The 20,601-nt window shown below is 48.7% G+C and overlaps 1 long non-coding RNA gene across 3 annotated transcripts in view; it reads left to right on the forward strand.

Annotated features, from left to right (window-relative positions):
• LOC135050761 (uncharacterized) overlaps positions 1-729 on the forward strand; it is a 46,863-nt gene extending 46,134 nt beyond the window's left edge. For all 3 annotated transcript variants that reach the window (XR_010241794.1, XR_010241795.1, XR_010241793.1), the window contains one exon: positions 363-729. This is a non-coding gene — a long non-coding RNA (uncharacterized LOC135050761). The remainder of the gene's footprint in view (positions 1-362) is intronic.
• The last annotated feature ends 19,872 nt before the right edge of the window (positions 730-20,601 follow it).

The raw sequence follows: 20,601 nt of genomic DNA on the forward strand, positions 1-20,601 counted from the left end.
TCATTGATTTGCATAAATGTCCATGAATCTGTTGCCAGCTTTTTGTTTTTGTTTTTTGTAAAATATACATTTTGTGGTTAAATTTTTTTCCTCTCAATCTCTTGACAAATGGTTCTGCTAAGCTACGTTTGTTATGGTCAACTCCACAAATGTCTGACTTTTGGATTATTTTAAAAGCACCATATATCATCCTATTTCCTTTTCATGCACAAAACCAAACATCTGCATATTGGACTGGTAAACTGATTTCTGTTTTTTAAAACTTTGGGGTTTTTTTGGTGTAGACTCCACAATTGTTCATTCTGCTGCTCTTGTACTGTATTTCCTCCATTCACTCATATTGACATAATGTTTTTCTTTAGTCCCAGAGTCAAGAGCCTCAGTCCCCACCAATAGAGCCACTTAGAGTTCCAGAGGAAACACAAGAAGATGGAACCTTCCCATTACACGTTTCCAGTCACACCACAATGGCCACAAACACAAAGGCCACCCAGCCCGGACTTACAAGCGCCACCAAAACATACAGGTGGTGATTCTGCATTCCTCTCCTCCATGGCAGCATTCCATGACTGTCATGTGGCAACAGATTAGGCAACAAATTAGACACTTGTCACAAATTCCAAGGCATTTGCAAAAGCGTGACAGCAGTCTTTATACCACTAATGCAAGTGTGTTGCTGTTAAATGAAAATGTGAGTAATCGCAATACAAAAGTAAATGCTCAATTTGGTATTATGATATGAATACATGAATGCAAACACTGTGTGTTAGAGGCACAAACAAATGCTAACATCAGATTTCATGATTTAAAAAAAAAACATAATGTTCCAATTGCAAAACAATGTCCTTAGGGACATCAAACAAAACATGATGTCATTGGTGGCACACACTGTTAGTCGCCCCCTGAGGCATCTATTAGCAGTAGTAGCAGTGTAAACCCCTCACCTGCACCAAAGCCACCTAGGCATGGGGCCCGCGCAGGAAGTGGTGCTACTGGTACTTGCTGCTCTTCATCCTACCCTAGCTAGCAAACTAAAAGCAGACATTCACAATAACATTCCATGATATGTTCTCCAAGTGTATTTGTTTGGTTAAAAGTTTTTTCCTATAGGAAAAAAAAATAGGATTTTAATTAACTTCCGGTAAATCCTTTTCTCGTAGTCCGTAGAGGATAATGGGGTTTCATTTAGTACCATGGTGTATAGACTGGTCCACTAGGAGCCATGGGCACTTTAAGAATTGGATAATGTGGGCTGGCTCCTCCCTCTATGCCCCTCTTACCAGACTCAGTCTAGGAAACTGTTCCCGAGGAGATAGACATACTTTGAGAGAAGGATATAAAGGATAGTGGTGAGATTCCGAACCAGCACACACACAAACCAGAGGAAAGATATGCTAACCAAACTTTAAACAGGAACAGCAACAGCTGAACCAACAATACTTAACCAAGTTACAGTGCAGGAAGAACGAAGCACCAGGCGGGCGCCCAGTATCCTCTATGGACTACGAGAAAAGGATTTATCGGTAGGTAATTAAAATCCTATTTTCTCGAACGTCCTAGAGGATACTGGGATTCCATTTAGTACCATGGGGATGTACCATAGCTCCCAAACCGGGTGGGAGAGTGCTGAGGTTCCTGCAGAAGGTCCTCAGAGGACAAAGTATCGAACTTGTAAAATTTAGCAAATGTGTTCGAACCAGACCAAGTAGCCGCTCGGCAGAGCTGTAAAGTCCAGACACCCCGGGCAGCTGCCCAGGAAGAGCCCACCGACCTAGTAGAGTGGGCCTGTATGGATTTCAGGAACCGGCAAACCTGCCGTGGAATAAGCTTGCTGGATAGTGAGCCTGATCCAGCGTGCAATTGTCTGCTTTGAAGCAGGACACCCAATTTTATTGGGATCATAGAGAACGAGCTAGTCGGATTTCCTGTAAAGAGCTATCCTCTTTACGTATACCTTCAAAGCCCTCACAACATCCAAAGCCTTTGAAGTAGCAGAGGTGTCGGTGACAACCGGAACCACAATAGGTTGGTTGATGTGAAACGTAGACACCACTTTAGGAAGAAATTGCTGACAAGTTCTGAGTTCAGCTTTGTCCTCATGGAAAATTAAATAGGGGCTTTTGTGAGACAAATCCCCCAGCTCCGACACACGTCTTGCTGAAGCCAAGGCCAATAGTGTGACAGTCTTCCATGTAAGATATTTTATGTCCACCTCCTGTAATGGTTCAAACTAGTCTGATTGGAGGAACTGCAGCACCAAATTGAGATCCATCCCAAGGTGCCGTGGGAGGCACAAAGGGAGGTTGGATGTGCACAACACCTTTCAAGAACATCTGCACCTCAGGGAGAGAAGCCAATTGTTTTTGAAAGAAAATGGACAAGGCTGAAATCTGGACTTTTATGGAGCCCAGACATAGACCCACATCCACACCTGCCTGCAGAAAAAGCAGGAAACGTCCCAGATGAAATTCCACCGCAGAATAATTTTTGCTCTCACACCAAGAGACTTATTTTTTCCAAATACGGTGGTAATGTTTAGACGTTACCCCCTTCCTGGCTTGGATCATAGTCGGGATAACTTTGTTAAGGATCCCTCTTCTGGCTAGAATCAGCCGTTCAACTTCCATGCCGTCAAACGTAGCCATGGTAAGTCCTTATAGATGAACGGGCCCTGTTGCAGAAGATCCTCGCGAAGAGGTAGAGGCCACGGATCTTTAAGGAGCATCTCCAGAAGTTCAGCGTACCAGGTCCTTCTTGGCCAGTCCGGAGCAATGAGTATTGCTTGAACCTTTTCCCTTTTTATTCTTTTTAGAATTCTTGGGATCAGAGGAAGTGGAGGAAACACATACACCATCTGATAGACCCATGGAGTCGTCAGAGCGGCTACCGCCACTGCCTGTGGGCCTCTCAACCTGGAACAATACAATTTGAGCTTCTTGTTTAGAAGAGAGGCCACCATGTCGATTTGTGGATCTCTCCATCGACTTGTCAAGCACCTGAACACTTCCGGGTGAAGGCCCCACTCCGCCGACTGCAGGTCGTGTCTGCTGAGGAAGTCTGCTTCCCAGTTGTCTACTCCCGGAATGAAGACCGCTGACAACACCACCACGTTTTTTTCTGCCCAGAGGAGAATTCTTGACACCTCTGACATTGCTGCTCTGCTTTTTGTTCCGCCCTGTCGGTTTATGTACGTCAATGCCGTCACATTGTCCAACTGGACCTGAATGACCCGGTCTTGAAGAAGATAGGAGGCCTGCAGAAGGCCGTGCGTTCCAGAATGTTGATTGGAAGGATGACTTCCTGACCTGACCATCTTCCTTGAAACTGCAACCCCTGGGTGACTGCTCCCCAACCTCTGAGGCTTGCGTCCGTGGTTAAGAGGATCCTGTTCTGAATTCCGAACTGCTGACCCTCGATGAGGTGAGAAGTCTGTAGCCACCACAGAACGGAGATCCTGGCTTTTGGCGACAGACGGATCCTGTGGTGCATGTGAACATGCGATCTGAACCATTTGTCCAACAGATTGAGCTGGAAGGGTCTTGCGTGAAACCTTCCGTATTGAAGCATCTCGTAAGAGGCCACCATTTTCCCCAGAAGATGAATGCATAGATGCCCCCATATCCGGGTTGGCATCAGGACCTCCCAAACCATGGACTGGATTACCAATGCCTTTTCAAATGGATGGAACTTTTTCTGTGACTCTGTGTCCAGTATCATTCCCAGGAATGGAAGCCTCCATGTTCAGAATCTACCCGTGATCCTGGAGAAGTTTGGTTGAGAGACCAATGCTGTCCAGCAACCTCTCCCTGGACGGCGCCTTTATCAAAAGATCGTTAAGGTACAGAATTATATTAACTCCCTGTTTGCGGAGTATAAACATCATCTCTGCCATCACTTTGGTGAATACCCTTGGTGCATTGAAGAGACCAAATGGCAGGGCCTGGAACTGATAGTGACAGTCCTGCAGTGCAAACCGTAAATAAGCCTGATGAGGTGGCCAGATCGGAATGTGAAGGTACGCATCCTTGATATCCAGAGACACTAGGAATTCCCCTTCCTCCAGACCTGAGAACACCGCTCTCAGAGACTCCATCTTGAACTTGAAAACTCTTAAGAACGGGTTCAAGGACTTGAGGTTCAGAATCAGCCGTACCAAACCGTCCGGTTTTGGTACTAAAAACAAGTTGGAATAGTACCCCATATTGTGCAAATAAGGTGGAACTGGAACAAAGACTTGAGTCTGTACCAGTTTTTGGATGGACTGCTGTAAAGTTATACTTGCCTCTTGCGAAACTGGTAAGCCTGATTTGAAGAATCTGTGAAGTGGGAGCTCTTGGAACTCCAGTCTGTAGCCATGGGAAAGAAGATCTATGACCCAGGGATCCCGGCACGAACTTGACCAGATGTGACTGAAGAATTTTAACCTGGTTGGTTTTGCCTTGTAAACGTTTGCTGCTTTAAAAAAACGTAAGAGTTCAGCCGTAGTCTCGGAGCTCCTGTTGTCTCGCAAGCAATTACATCCGGACCTAGTTCCTTGGTCTGCTACGTCATGTTTGACATGCCATTTTCATGTGAAATGGACCATAAAAAACTAGCAATTCGAAAATAGGATTTTAATTACCTACCGGTAAATCCTTTTCTCGTAGTCCGTAGAGGATGTTGGGGTCCATATTAGTACCATGGGGTATAGACGGGTCCACCAGGAGCCATTGGCACTTTAAGAGTTTAACAGTGTGGGCAGGCTCCTCCCTCTATGCCCCTCCTTCCAGACTCAGTCTAGAAACTGTGCCCGTGGAGACAACATACTTCGAGAGAAGGAATTACACAGTTAGTGGCGAGATTCACACCAGCTCACACAACAAGGCAAATCCGGCCAACATTCCGGAAAACTCAGCAACAGCTTAAACAGTAAAGAACGCAGAACTTACCTAGGAATCAGGCAGAACCAAATAACCACTGCAGGATAAAGTGTAGGCGCCCAGCATCCTCTACGGACTACGAGAAAAGGATTTACCGGTAGGTAATTAAAATCCTATTTTCTCTTACATCCTAGAGGATGCTGGGGTCCATATTAGTACCATGGGGATGTACTAAAGCTCCCAGAATGGGAGGGAGAGCGCGCAGGCTCCTGCAGAACAGCTTGACCAAACGAGGTCATCAGAGGCCAAAGTATCGAACTTGTAGAACTTAGCAAACGTGTTCGATCCAGACCAAGTAGCTGTAAAGCCGAGACACCCCGGGCAGCTGCCCAGGAAGAACCTACCTTACGAGTAGAGTGGGCCTTAACAGATTTCGGACATGGCAATCCTGCCATAGAATATGCATGCTGGATGGTGAACCTGATCCAGCGAGAAATCGACTGCTTAGAAGCAGGACACGCAATTTTCTTGGGATCATAGAGGACAAACAGAGAGTCCGAATTTCTATGAGGAGAAGTCCCCCTCGCATAAATCTTCAAAGCCCTCACAACATTCAAGGCCTTTGAAGCAATTGAGGAGTCAGTAGCCACTGGCACCACAATAGCTTGGTTGATATGAAAGGCCGACACAACCTAAGGAAGGAACTGTGGACGAGTCCTGAGTTCCGCCCTATCTTCATGGAAGACCAGATAGGGAGTTTTTTCAGGACAAAGCCCCCAATTCCGACACACACCGAGCAGAAGCCAAGGCCAACAAAGTAACCGCCTTCCACGTGAGAAACTTGATTTCAGCCTCCTGCAGAGGCTGAAACCAATCCGATTGCAGGAACTGCAACACCACATCAAGATCCCATGGGACCGCTGGCGCCACAAAGGGAGGCTGGATGTGCAGAGCCCCTTTCAAAAAGGTCTGAACCTCAGGGAGGACAGACAATTATTTCTGGAAGAAAATGGATAAGGCCGAAATCTGGACTTTGATGGAGCCCAATATCAGGCCCATATCCACACCTGCCTGCAGGAAAAGTAGAAACCATCCAATTTGAAACTCCACCGCAGGAAATTTCTTGGATTCACACCAAAACACATACTTTTTCCAAATACGATGGTAATATTTAGACGTTACCCCCTTCCTAGCCTGTATCAGGGTAGGAATAACCTCGCTCATAATACCCTTCCGAGCTAAGATCTGGTGCTCAACAGCCATGCCATCAAACGTAGCCATAGTAAGTCTTGATAAGCGAACGGCCCCTGTAGTAGAAGATCCTCCCGAAGAGGCAGAGGCCTTGGATCTTCCAGCAGTAGATACAGCAGATCCGCGTACCTTGGCCAGTCCGGAGCAATGAGGATTGGCAGAACCTTTGTTCTTCTTACAAGTTGTAGAACTGTTGGGATAAGAGGAAATGGAGGAAACACATACACTGACGTGAACACCCACGGTGTTACTAGTGCGTCCACTACCACTGCCTGTGGGTCTCTCAACCTGGAACAGTACCTCCTCAGCTTCTTGTTGAGGTGGGAGGCCATCATGTCTATGTGAGGAACCCCCCACCAACCGGTTACCTCCTCGAACACCTCCGGGTGGAGGCCCCACTCTCCTGGATGCAGATCGTGTCTGTTGAGGAAGTCCGCTTCCCAGTTGTCTACACCTGGAATTAAGATAGCTGACATCGCTACAGCGTGCCTTTCTGCCCAGAGGAGGATTCTTGTCACCTCCGACATTGCAGCCCTGCTCTTTGTTACGCCTTGTCGGTTTATGTAGGCCACTGTGGTCACATTGTCCGACTGCACCTGAACAGCCCGATCCTGTAGAAGGTGTGCTGCTTGAAGAAGGCCGTTCTATACGGCTCTTAGGTCTATGATGTTTATCGGAAGAAGGGATTCCTGACTTGACCACCGTCCTTGAAAGGTTTCCCCTTGAGCGACTGCTCCCCAACCTCTTAGACTTGCATCCGTGGTTAGAAGGATCCAGTACTGAATTCCGAACCTTCGGCCCTCCAGATGGTGAGGTAGTTGCAGCCACCAGAGGAGCGAAATCCTTGCTTTCGGCGACAGATGTATCCTCTGGTGCATATGTAGGTGAGATCCCGACCACTGGTCCAAGAGATCCAGTTGAAAGGACAGAGCATGAAACCTTCCATACTGCAGAGCCTCGTAGGAGGCAACCATCTTCCCCAGAAGGCGGATGCACTGATAAACCGATACCCGGGCCGGCTTCAAGACATCCCGAACCATTGTTTATCCCGAACCAACGCTTTCTCCACAGGTAGAAACACCCTCTGCACCTCCGTGTCGAGGATCAACCACAGGAAAGACAGTCTCCTTGTCGGCTCCAGGTGAGACTTTGGAAGGTTCAGGATCCAACCGTGCTCCCTGAGCAGATGCGTCGTGAGAGCAATGGATCTTAACAACTTCTCCCGGGATTATGCCTTGATCAACAAGTCATCCAGATATGGAATTATGTTCAGAATTGGCCTGACCGAACCATCCGGCTTTGGTACCACAAAAAGGTTTGAATAGTAACCTTTGTTCAACTGATGAGGTAGAACTGGAACAATGACCTCCGACAAAACCAATTTTCAGATAGTGCCCAGTAAAATAGCTTTGCCGGCAAGCCTGACTTGAAGAATCGGTGAGGTGGGAGACTTTGAAACTCCAGCCTGTACCCCCGGGACACAATATCCTGTATCCAGGCCGGACGACACCCAGACATGGCTGAAATGCCAGAGTCTCGCTCCCACCTGACCTACTTCCAGGCTGTGCGGTCCACCGTCATGTGGAGGACTTTTAGGCACCAGAAGCAGGCTTTTGGTCCTGGGAACCTGGGGGAGCAGGCTTTTTGGATTTGGCACAACCACCTCTAAAGAAGGTGTGAGAGGGCTTGTTCTTTCTAGTCCTAGTGGGCCGAAAGAACTGTGATGTGTTGGAAAAAAAAGGCTTCTTCGTAGCCGGTGCAGCTGAGAGGAGAAAAGGAGACTTACCCGCTGTAGCTGTGGCAATCCACGCATCCAGCACCTCCCGAACAGAGCCTGACCTGTATAGGGTAGGCTCTCCACACTTTTCCTGGATTCCGCGTCCGCAGACCATTGGCGCAGCCAGAGACCCCTGCGAGCTGAGCCGGACATGGAGGAGATCCCTGCCACCATGGAACCCAGATCCTTCATGGATTCCACCAGAAACCCTGCAGAATCCTGTATGTTACGTAAAAACAAATCAACGTCACCTCTATGCATCGTAGTCAAGTCCTCCTGCAGAGTGATTGACCACTTTGCAATTGCTTTTAAAATCCATGCACAGGCAATAGTTGGCTGCAGTATCGCCCCTGAAGCAGTGTAAAATGGATTTGAGCGTAGCATCCACCTTGTGATCTGCCGGGTCTTTCAACGCCGTAGATCCCGGGACAGGCAAAACCACTTATTTTGACAGCCTGGAAACAGAGGCGTCAACTATAGGCGGGGACTCCCATTTTGTTTCTATCGGCCTCCGGGAAGGGAAAAGCAACCAGAACCCTTTTAGGGATCTGGAATTTTTCTCCGTGTTTTCCCAGGCCTTTTCAGGCATTTAGTTCCTTAGAAGCAGGGAAGGTGAGAGGGGTTTTCTTACTGTCTGTGAAAAAAGCCTCCTCAACCTGCTCAGGAGGTGTGTCAGAAATATTTAACACATCCTGTATGGCCTCAATCATCAACTGCACCCCCCTAGTAAGTTATGCCATCCGCCTTGACAACTTCCCATCACCGTCTGCTGTGTCAGAATCGGTGGCCGTGTCATCCTGTGTAATTTGGGCAAGAGTACGTTTGTGAGAATGTACCGCAGTGGGCCCCAGGGAAGCAGTAGCTGACCATACTGCCATAGAGGACTGCAATTCCTGAGTTGCATGCTCAGTTCTTGCAACCCTTTCAGAAATCTGAGAAAAAGCCCCCCTAAGAGAGGCTAACCATTCTGGTTCCCTAGCCGGGATCTGTGCTACAACAGTGCAATCCTGATTACATGGGATGGGATCTTCCTGATAAGATATATCCTCTGTAGCATATGAGACAGAGTCTCTAGACATGGTTGCTTGTACACCCCACACACCCCACATACACACAGGGTACAGGGCAGACAGAGTTTCCCACGCAAGAATGGCAGATAGACACAGAGATTGGAGCCAACCCACACACAGCGCTATATAAGTATAGGGAGACCCTTAACCAGTGCTGACTGTGTCCCTTAATAGGTGACACAGTCTCTACACAGCCTCCCCTCCCTTCTACAACCCCCTGGTACCGTACAGATAGCTGGAGGTGCTCTGAAGGGACTGCTCTTCACTTGGCAGCGTGTCTGCAGGCAGGAAACTGGTGCTGAACGCTGCTGGGTCCGCTCTGAGAAGCTCCACCCCCTTAATGGCGCTGTCTTCCCGCTCTTCCAAGATTATACTGGCCTGAGGATTTAGTGCTGGCTGAGATCCGAGAACCCCGACAGGCTTTTTGGTCAGTGTAGGGTTAAGGCGCCGGCTCAGGGAGCCCCTCACAGCGCCGCACCATGTACCGCTGAGCCCCCGGAGCGCAGTCAGTATTGTGCTCCTACCCTGTATCTGCCATCTTAACATTGGCTCTCTGCTTGTTATAGAGTGGATGACTCACTCGCCACACATCAGCTCTGCAAGGTGGTGGCGGTATGCTGCCGGGGTGAGCGTTCCCCTGCGTCGGGGAGTGATCTATCCACTCTGGAGCTCAGTGTCCAGTCAGCGGAGACAGGGGCTCAGACCCCACAGGGTGGACACTGCTCCCCCTCAGTCCCTCGATGCAGGGAGGTTGTTGCCAGCAGCCTCCCTGTAAAATAACAAACTCTAAAATAATCTTTACTAAAGAAGCTCTGTAGAGCTCCCCTAGCTGTGACCGGCTCCTCCGGGCACATTTTCTAAACTGAGTCTGGTAGGAAAGGCATAGTGGGAGGAGCCAGCCCACACTGTTAAACTCTTAAAGTGCCAATGGCTCCTGGTGGACCCGTCTATACCCCATGGTACTAATATGGACCTCAGCATCCTCTAGGACGTAAGAGAAAAATCAAGGCATTATCGCAAAAAACACAAAAACACAATTCTTAGTACATTTCCCCAGGAGGTATCAGTGCTGCTAACAATTAGCTTCCATGCAGTTTTGCAGTCTAGAAGTAATGAGAATGCTGTCCCTTTATTAGCATTGACTTGAGGATGGCCTCACTTAATGCAGGCTGTGGCAGGACATACACTTGTCATGCAGCCTGTAAAATACAGGTTTGGGAAGACAGATTAGAGGCAGGTAATGGCCAGTGGCTGGCTGGCAACTTTCAGCCTGGGGCGCAGACTCAAGCAAGCGGCCCAGCTTTTCACAGGGAATCTGCAGCCAGGTGGCCCTGGAACACTGAAATTGGGGGGCAGATGGCACCCTGCCCCCCTGCCCAGCCAGCCCCTGGTAATGGCTACTTGGTATTGCCCTTTTTCTGACTAACCAAATGTCACTCACAGTCTCTATATGGAGCAGTTATCAGCACTTTACTGTGGCTTTGGCTGATGGCTCACTAGGCACATATATACAGTATCTAGTTGCCAGTGGCGTGCGGTGAGGTCAGAGGCTGGTGAGGCACTACAGCCATAATGTCCGCTGAATCCTGCCGATGACCCCTACCACCACCGAGCCAATGCCCGCTACTGTCTCTGAGCCGATGCCTGCTGCCACCGCCAATGGCTTACAAACTTGCCCACCATCAACTGACCCAGCCCTCCGCCACTAATTTGCATCTCAATCCGATGCCGCCAATGCCCGCTGCCTGCCTGCTCATCATACTTGTGATATATTGTACATTTTTATAGAAAAAAAAATAAAAATTAGTGTTTGGGAAGGGAGTGGGAGGAGGACATGAATGCAATTTTGTTGTCCAGGGCTTCCATTAACTTAATGGAGAAGGGTCTGAATGGGTTAAAAAATGTAAAAAAGAAATGCGTGAGGTCCCCATTCCTAAGTATAACGAGCCTCGGGCTCTTTGAGCCGGTCCTGGTTGTTTAAATACTGGGGGAAAATTGGACAGGGGTTCCCCAAATTTAGACAACCAGCACCAGGCTCTTAGAGCGGTCCTGGTTCCAAAAGTATGGGGGACAAAAGATGTAGGGGTCCCCCGTATTTTTAAAACCAGCACCGGGCTCCACTAGCCAGGGACATAATGCCACAGCCGGGGGACACATTTATGTAGGTCCCTGCGGCCGTGGCATTACCCCCCCAACTAGTCACCCCTGGCCGGGGTTCCGAGGAGTGGGGACCCCTTAAATCAAGAGGTCCCCCCCCTCCAGGCACCCAAGGGCCAGGGGTGAAGCCCGAGGCTGTCCCCAGCACCCCTGGGCGGTGGGTGCCGGGCTGATAGCCATAAGTGTGTATAAAAAAGAATATTGTTTTTTGTTGTGGAACTACAAGGCCCAGCAAGCCTCCCCCGCTTGCTGGTACTTGTACCAGCATGCGGGGAAATAACGGGCCCGCTGGTACCTGTAGTTCTACAACAACAACAATACCCAAATAAAAACACAATACACACACCGTGAAAGTAAAAATTTATTAAAACACACTTACACATACTTACCTACATCCCACGCCAGTCACGTCCACTTGTCCATGTAGAATCCAATAGGTGGTTCCTGTAAAAATGAGAGAGAGATTACTTACCTACATCCCACGCCGGTCACGTCCACTTGTCCAGTAGAATCCAAACAAAGTAATCCACAGGAGGAGAGAGAGAGAGAGAGAGAGAGAGAGAGAGAGAGAGAGAGAGAGAGAGAGAAATAGAGAGAAATGAATGAATATTATGCACTCGCTGACGCGGGAAGACGTTAGCACAGACAGGGGAGAGTGCTGCTGCTAGCTGGGATGATGGAGCAGGCGCCCCCGATAGTTGTGAGCCTAGTAGCTATACCCCTAGTAGCTTTGCCCCCTGTAGCAGTGCCCCCAGTAGCAGTGCCCCGAGTAGTTGTGACCCCTGTAGTTGTGCCCCCAGTCGCTGTGCCCCTTGTAGCTGTGCCCCCTGTAGCTTTGCCCCTTGTGGCTGTGCTCCCAGTAGTTGTGACCCCTGTAGCTGTGCCCGTTGTAGCTGTGCCCCTTGTAGCAGTGCCCTGAGTAGTTGTGCCCCCAGTCGCTGTGGCCCCTGTAGCTTTGCCCCAGTCGCTGTGCCCCCAGTAGTTGTGACTCCAGTTGCTGTGCCCCTTGTAGCTTTGCCCCTAATAGCTGTGCCCCCTAGCTGTGCCCCGAGTAGTTGTGCCCCCTGTCGCTGTGCCCCCAGTAGCTGTGACCCCAGTCGCTGTGCACCCTGTAGCTTTGCCCCCAGTAGCTGTGACCCCAGTCGCTGTGCCCCTTGTAGCTTTGCCCCCAATAGCTGTGCCCCCTAGCTGTGCCCGAGTAGTTGTGCCCCCTGTCGCTGTGCCCCCTGTAGATTTGCCCCCAGTCGCTGTGCACCCTGTAGCTTTGCCCTCAGTAGCTGTGACCCCAGTAGCTGTGACCCCTGTAATTGTGCCCCCAGTTGCTGTGCCCCTTGTAGTTGTGCCCCCCAGTTGCTGTGCCCCTTGTAGTTGTGCCCCCCAGTTGCTGTGCCCCTTGTAGTTGTGCCCCCCAGTTGCGGTGCCCCTTGTAGTTTTTCCCCCCAGTTGCTGTGCCCCTTGTAGTTGTGCCCCCCAGTTGCTGTGCCCCTTGTAGTTGTGCCTTTTGCTGTGCCCCTTGTAGTTGTGCCCCTGTTGCTGTGCCCCTTGTTGTTGTGCCCCCCAGTTGCTGTGCCCCTTATAGTTGTGCCCCTGTTGCTGTGCCCCTTGTTGTTGTGCCTCTTGTAGTTGTGCCCCCCAGTTGCTGTGCCCCTTGTAGTTGTGCCCCTTGTAGTTGTGCCCCCAGTTTCTGTGCCCCTTGTAGTTGTGCCCCCCAGTTGCTGTGCCCCTTGTAGTTGTGCCCCCCAGTTGCTGTGCCCCTTGTAGTTGTGCCCCCCAGTTGCTGTGCCCCTTGTAGTTGTGCCCCTTTTGCTGTGCCCCTTATAGTTGGGCCCCTGTTGCTGTCCCCCTTGTTGTTGTGCCCCTGTTGCTGTACCCCTTGTAGTTGTGCCCCCCAGTTGCTGGGCCCCTTGTAGTTGTGCCCCTTGTAGTTGTGCCCCCCAGTTGCTGAGCCCCTTGTAGTTGTGCCCCCCAGTTGCTGTGCCCCCAGTTGCTGTGCCCCTTGTAGTTGTGCCCCCCAGTTGCTGTGCCCCTTGTAGTTATGCCCCTTTTGCTGAGCCCCTTATAGTTGTGCCCCTGTTGCTGTGCCCCTTGTTGTTGTGCCCCCCTTTTGCTGTGCCCCTTATAGTTGTGCCCCTGTTGCTGTGCCCCTTGTTGTTGTGCCCCTTGTTGTTGCTCTGCCCCCAACACAAACACATAAAAAAATAAAAAAACACACACACATACTTACCGCTCCTGCAGCGCTGTCCTCCGTCTCCGTCTGCCGGCTCGTCTCTGCTGTACTATGGGAGAGACGTCATGACTCATGACGTCTCTCCCATAGTAGCGCCGCTCAGACACCAGGGGTCAATTATGACCTCTGGTGTCAGTCAGCGGCGCCGGCTGCAGCGGGCGCCCACACAGCCCACGGCGCCTGCTGCAGCCAGGAAGGGGGCTCGCTAGTGATTGGACAGCGGATCCAGCACTGGATCCGCTGGGCCAATCACATCTGGGGCACTGACAGGGGCGTGCATTCATCGGGGCTGAATGCACGTCCCTGTCATTGCGGCACCAGTATAGGTGCCGCTTCGCCATTCATTTTCAATGGGCTTTCACAGCCCATTGCTGCGCCCCACCCCCTGCCCGCCCCCCGCTGCCCGGACTTTTAGTGTTAGCAGCGGGAGGCACCTCTCCCGCTGCCTCCCAGCTGTCCCTCACAAGCAGCCACAGGGGGGGAGAATTATTAAAATAATAAAAAAATATATTTATAACAGACTGTGTTATAAATATCTTCTTTTTATTATTTTAATCATTATGACAGGGGAGGCAGTGCCTCCCCTGCCTCCCCTGACTGCACGTCCCTGCTAGTTGCTCAGGTTGAGATACACTTTAGGGTTTGATACACAGACCTGGTTTCCATGCCGCTCTGGGTGATTGCTCAGTGTGACTATGCTTATTAGTGTCCAGCTGCCACTCTCAGCAAGTCAGGATCCTAGCAGGCCGTTCCGACCGTCTCTCTCTCTCTCTCTCTTCCTTAGTCCCACTGCAGAAGCAGCTCCCCGGCTATAACCTGCCCCACATGTAGCCCCAAATCCAGAGCAGGCCAGTGTGCCTCCTTCCCTTTCTCTGTCATGTGCAGGGCTATCTCACTGGGCTTCTCAAGCTCCACTCCAAACAGCCTCTCTTTTGTTTTCCTTTAGATTCCAGGGTATCACACGAATTGGACTCGACAATGCAAAGTTTTACTAATACAAAAGTTGCAGTGATAAGGATCCACACAGGAGTAATGTTAAATTTCTCTGGTGTTTTAGTATCCACTGCTGCCAAGCGGCAGTGCTTGTCAGTGCTTGATGAATAGACCCTATAATCCCACAATATGTCACCGTACAATGGGGGTCATTCCGAGTTTATCGCTTGCTAGCAGTTTTTAGCAGCAGTGCAAACGCATTGTCGCCACCCACCAGGGAGTGTATTTTCACTTTGCAGACGTGCGAACGCCTGCGCAGCAGAGCGCCTGCAAAAACATTTTGTGCAAAACAAGACCATCCCTGGACTTACTCTTCATGTGCATTGATTCTAACGTTGGAGGGTTGGCTTTTGACGTCACACACCCGTCCAGTGTCCGCCCAGCCACGCCTGCGTTTTCCCCGGCACGCCTGCGTTTTTCCAAATACTCCCTGAAAACGGTCAGTTGACACTTAGAAACGCCCCCTTCCTGTCAATCTTCTTGCGTTATGCCGTGCGACTTAAAGCTTTGCTAGAACCTGTACAAAACCACAAAGGTCTTTGTACCCATACGTCGCATGTGCGCATTGCATTGCATATGCATGTACAGAAATGCCAAATATAAGCTGATCGCTGCGCAGCTAGCGAACAATGGCAGCTAGCGATCAACTCGGAATGACCCCCCAATCTCCCCATACTACATAACTGGGCTACCTCACCACACTATGGGATCTATTCGTGTAGCAGAGAAAAGCCCAGATTGGCGGAAAACAGGGCTTTTCTCTGCTTTTGGCTATTCACAGGGTGGGTTACCGTGGAGAAGTTCCTGACTTCTCCAGCAGCACCCCAGTTCTATGCCTGCATCGCATCGCCATACTTTAGCTTCTCCATGGAGTTCAGATTCACCATCTCAGAATGGGACAACCTGAACATCAGTGCTGAAATTGCAGGGAAGTTCAATGCACCCATGCACGGCACCCGTGCTGGCTTGCCCCCTGACCTCCCAACAGCTACTGCAGCCAACCTGACCTCAGATGATGGTGCATGCGCAGAGAAGACCCTTTGCAGAGGGGACCACTGAAGAAGACAGCAGTTCTGGAGTCCTGGATACCGGATCGCATCGCCAGAGAGGTGAGGTTTCATGAATTGCTACTTATCTAAGCTATATATCGCATCAAAGTGATACAATCTATAGTGATAAGCAACATTTCATTTAACGTTTTCTACATGAATAGACCCCCTATATCACCACATCACTGCACTTACCCGCTCCCCCCTACCAATAACATTAGTGCATCCCCTCCACAGGAACTTACCGTTAAAGTGGATCTCTCTCTCTGTCTCTCTGCTCTGGTCTCATCTGGCTTGTTGTCTGTGTTTGGAGCAGCTCCCCATAGTTGTGGAAATAGGGAGACAGTCTCAGGTGTGATGGTGTGTGTGTGTGTGGGGGGGGGGGGGGGCAGGAGGAGGCAGGCCTGGGAATGGGAATGAGAGGAGTGGAAGAGAGGGAGACAGCTGGGTAGAGGAACATGAAGGGGGCAGGCCTGGGAGGGACTACTTGAAATGTCTCACTCCTCCCTAAGGCACAACAGCCCCAGATAGCTGGTCCCGTAAGAAGGACTGTATCAGAGCATCACACACTGAGCACCAGTCTAGATGGAAGCAACACTGGCAGGAGTCCATTATCTGCATCAAACTTGATGGTCTGATGGCTATATGGCATATAGAGAAGTTTAAGGGCATGTGGGAAGTCTAATGGGCATATAAATGGCATGTGGAGAAACTTTAGGTCTAGAGGTCCATGCTGCCATCAGAGACTGTTTGGGAACCACTTTTAAATCTGTGGGTATTTATTATTCTACAGCAGGTCAACACTTCATGAGAAACAAGGCAGCCTGAGTATTGTAGTGCTCTGTGCAGTGTGCTATGCAGGGAATATACCTGTCCTGTGCTATGCTGGCAGTGTACACTGGCTGAGCACATCCTGCGTGCACTGAAGCATACCAGTTGCATGTGGGCTACACCTCTCTCATACTAGCACCACCAGGCACTCAGCGTGCACGAAGGGCAGTCCCCAAACTCCACCCTAAAATCTTAGCTGGAATCTCTGTTGCTTCAGACCAAACGTCAAGGTCGGAGACCACCTACTGAGGACTCATCAGCACCGACCTCGGAGGTGGGACCTGATCCCCATATCCACAGGGAGTGTACAGGAGGCAGGAAGCAGAGCTGCCAGGAGATGGGCAAACTGCCTGACATAGCCAGCAAACCCTGCCTCCCTAAGTGATATTCTAGGGGGTAAATTTACTAAGGTGGGACTTTTTTTAGAACTAGTGATGTTGCCTATAGCAACCAATCAGATTCTACTTAACATTTATCAAGCTGCTTCTAGAAGATAATAGATAGAATCTGATTGGTTGCTATAGGCAGCATCACCAGTTCTAAAAAAAACTCGCACCTTAGTAAATTTACCCCTAGATGCTGACAGTCACACTGCATTGCACATCTGGGATTAACAGTCTTCTGCAGTGGATACCATGGGCCTATGTTCATGGGGGGCCTGCAGCAACATCCCCATTGTTAATCCGGGCCTGCCAGAGAGATTACCATTACTTTTCATCACTTTTCCTCATTGATCATACTGTATATGCATGTATGACATTCCCACAGAAGAAGGAACTGTTTACTATTTAATATGGGAAGACAGCATTTCTGCCCGTAAAGGGGGTGTTATTAAAATTAGTCTTTGTACCTATACTTTTAATGGGATGCAAATTTCTATACTCACCTCAGTCAATGTAGAAAATGCCAAAATAAACAAAGATGTGTGGTGCATGGATAAAAATATGCAGACACGCCCATATGTAAAGTTATCCACATCCTCATCAATATCAGATCGCACTTGCTCCATCCCTATTCTGTCTGTAACGTGTATCTTCTCATATATACAACTTTGCTTAGCCCCCAGTTACATCAACATGCCCTCATTACATTTTGCCCAAGTGGAAGTACTGTAAGTTGGGCCCTGTAAAAACATTTTTACTGATTACGCCCTGCATAGAAATAAAGGCTCATTTTAAATTTACACAGCCATTGGTGGCAATGGTGGAGGCCTGTTTATAAAATGTTCCATATATTTGCCACTTGTGTGGATTATTAGATCTACACAGTCAATAGGTCTACCACTAATAGTAGACATGCATTAGGTCGACAGGGTCAAAAGGTCAACATAGAATAGGTAAACAGTAGGAAATGTCGACAGGGTCAAAAGGCCGACATGGAAATGGTAGATACAAAAAAGGTAGACACAATTCTTTTTTTATATTTTTTTGCGTTTTATCACTTTTGTGCTACAAACAAGCCCCATTAGTGTAGTGCGTTCGCTCGCCATGCTTCGGGCAAGGTTACTATTCCCAATCGTAGTCCATGTGGATGGTAGGAAAAACTGGGGGAAAAAACAAAAAACTTGTCTACCATATGTGTTCCGGTCATTATCATGTCAACCTTTTGATCATGTCGACCATTTGAACTGTCTACCTTTTACATGTCGACCTTTTGACCCTGTTGACCTAATGCATGTCTACCATTAGTGGTAGACCTATTGAATGTAGAACTTTTAGTGTAGATCTGTAGTCCGGATACCATTTGCCACATTCTGTATATAGCCACAACGTTCAGCATGTCTTGCAGCTGTATTTCACAGTTGTACTTCAACAGCACAGAAACATTATATGATAGTCACCTGACTTCCCAGCTCTCTTTATTCCAAAACATTATTATTATTATTATTATTATTATTAACTGTTTCTGATATAGTGCAGCATATTCTGTTGCGCTTTACAATTGGAAATAACAGCCCTGCTCGCAAGCTTACAATCTATATTGGTTGGAGGTGCCATCGCTGCTGCATACATGGAAGCAGCAGCGACACACTACTACGTTCATGCAGTATGAGGCGTCTGATAAAATTAGACGCCTCCTGCATACAATAACGATCCGAGTAGTCCTTGGATACAGCATTGGATCACCTGTGACGCCATCGTCCAGGCTGCACGTGCCCATGGGTCACAGCAGTTCCTACAAAGAGGCCTCCAAATCAGGAAACAGCATCCGTTGACCCCCTTTCCCGCACCTAAACGGAAGCAGAGTTTCAATCATTGACAGTCTGCACCCGTAGGGCGCACGATGATGCAGGACCGATACTGCATATGTGCAGTACGAGTCCAGCGCATGCGCTAAGTACTGATCATCGGTACTTTGTGCTATATGCCGCACCTCCAACCACATCTGAATCAGGCCCACTGGACAGAACTGCAAAGCAAAACGCAAAGATTTTTGTAAAAATTTTTAATATTGCTGGAACTTTGCACCACTCTAAAACAGACTGATCAATGTGCATTATTGATTTTTACAAATAATAAATGTGGATATTTCTATGGCACCAAGACTAGCAAAATGTCTTTCACAACTCACACAGTATAGGTATGTGAAGGCTATAAAATGAAACAGCTAGGAGCGCCATCTTGTGATAAACTGTAATAGCACTGTCTGTTATAGAATTGCCTGACAGCAAGATAAAGTAGTATAGAGCTAAAAATACTCGGTTACGTAATCCGCTGGTGAATTTGCTGCCGCATTAGAGTAAATTAGAACAATCTATTCCATTTAGCCTATGCCTGGACAGTTAATACAACTTCACTAAAGAGTCTATATAATGAGGCAAGCTATTTTTTCCCTACTTCAAAGGTACAAAAGTAGCTTCTACTATATTTCTTAAGCTGCATAGACACGCTGCGATGCAGGCTAACGGCCGATATTGACTATATTGTGGCTGGAGGCATGAACCTCCGATATAGTCAATATTGGCCGGCCTGCACAGTCTATTTTTCCTTGCAATGCAGACCCCGCATCGCAAGCTGTATACACATGGGGGGTCATTCCGAGTTGATCGCTAGCTGCATTTGTTTGCAGCGCAGCGATCAGGCTAAAAAATGCCAGTTCTCTGCATGCGTATGTGGCGCAATGCACACGCGCGACGTACGGGCACAACGAACGATGCAGTTTTGCACAGTGTCTACCGATGCATTTCAGTCACACTAGTTGGCGCAGTTATTGACATGAAGTGGGCGTTTCTGGGTGGCAACTGACCATTTTCAGGGTGTGTTCGGAAAAAGGCAGGTGTGCCAGGGAAAACGCAGGTGTGGCTGGGCGAACGCTGGGCGAGTGTGAGACATCAAATCCGGAACTGAATAGTCTGAAGTTATCGCAAGCGCTGAGTAGGTTTTGAGCTACTCTGAAACTACACAAAAAAATTTTTTTGCAGGTGCTCTGCGATAAAAACATTTGCACTTCTGCTAAGCTAAAATACACTCCCAGTGGGCAGCGGCACAGCGTTTGCACGGCTGCTAAAAACTGCTAGCGAGCGATCAACTCGGAATGACCCCCATAGTGCGATATGCACTCTGATTTCTACCGATATGGACCGTGTGTATAAACCTTGTGATGCTGATGCGCAGTCCCGCATAATAATAATGCTAAATGTTATAATATTTGCCTTTTATAATGTAGTTTGATAACAAACTGATTGTGTATTAGCCTGACATGATAATTGCATATTTCAGGTATCGGACAGGAAAGTATAAAGGGACATATTTATTTGGCCATTTCTCATAGATTTACACAGAAACGGCAGTTTCTGTCTAATTTTATGTATTCCCACTAAGTACCGATAGCCTAATACAGAAATCTCCTGCCAATGGCTTCTTAGTGCAGTAGACCGTAGTCCCCATCATTACAAACTATGGTCTTAAGCCTATGTACAGAGTTTACCCCTGTAGGTTTATGTCATACTCAGATGGCAAAAATCGTCTAAGTCTTTGGCAGCTTATTCACAGGAGGGGGATTTTATGATCTCCATCCTGTAGCCTCTGAGGAGTACACAGTTGCATGCACCGTTTTGGTTTTGTATGAAGTGGTTGTCACAAAACAGAGGTTTACAGCGCTTCCCAGTCGCACTTTGACCTACATGCGGCGCAGTACAAAGCACTGTCCGCCATTCGCTGGTCCATCCGGTGTCCCGCGCTGTCAGTCACAGCATCCATTTCAGGATAGTTAGGCTTCGGCTCCTTCCCGGTCTGCTAGGCCTCAGTCCACTCTGAAGCCTAGCCTGGAGTACTGCATGTTACTTTCTGATCAGCTGACTCTGCAGAGAACTCTCCAACCAGGTAGTGTTTCGCTGACATGTGATCCCTTCAGCCTATCACCAGAGAGCAAGGGGTATATATTCCAG

Source organism: Pseudophryne corroboree, chromosome 2, assembly GCF_028390025.1.
Source record: "Pseudophryne corroboree isolate aPseCor3 chromosome 2, aPseCor3.hap2, whole genome shotgun sequence".
NCBI lineage: Eukaryota > Metazoa > Chordata > Amphibia > Anura > Myobatrachidae > Pseudophryne > Pseudophryne corroboree.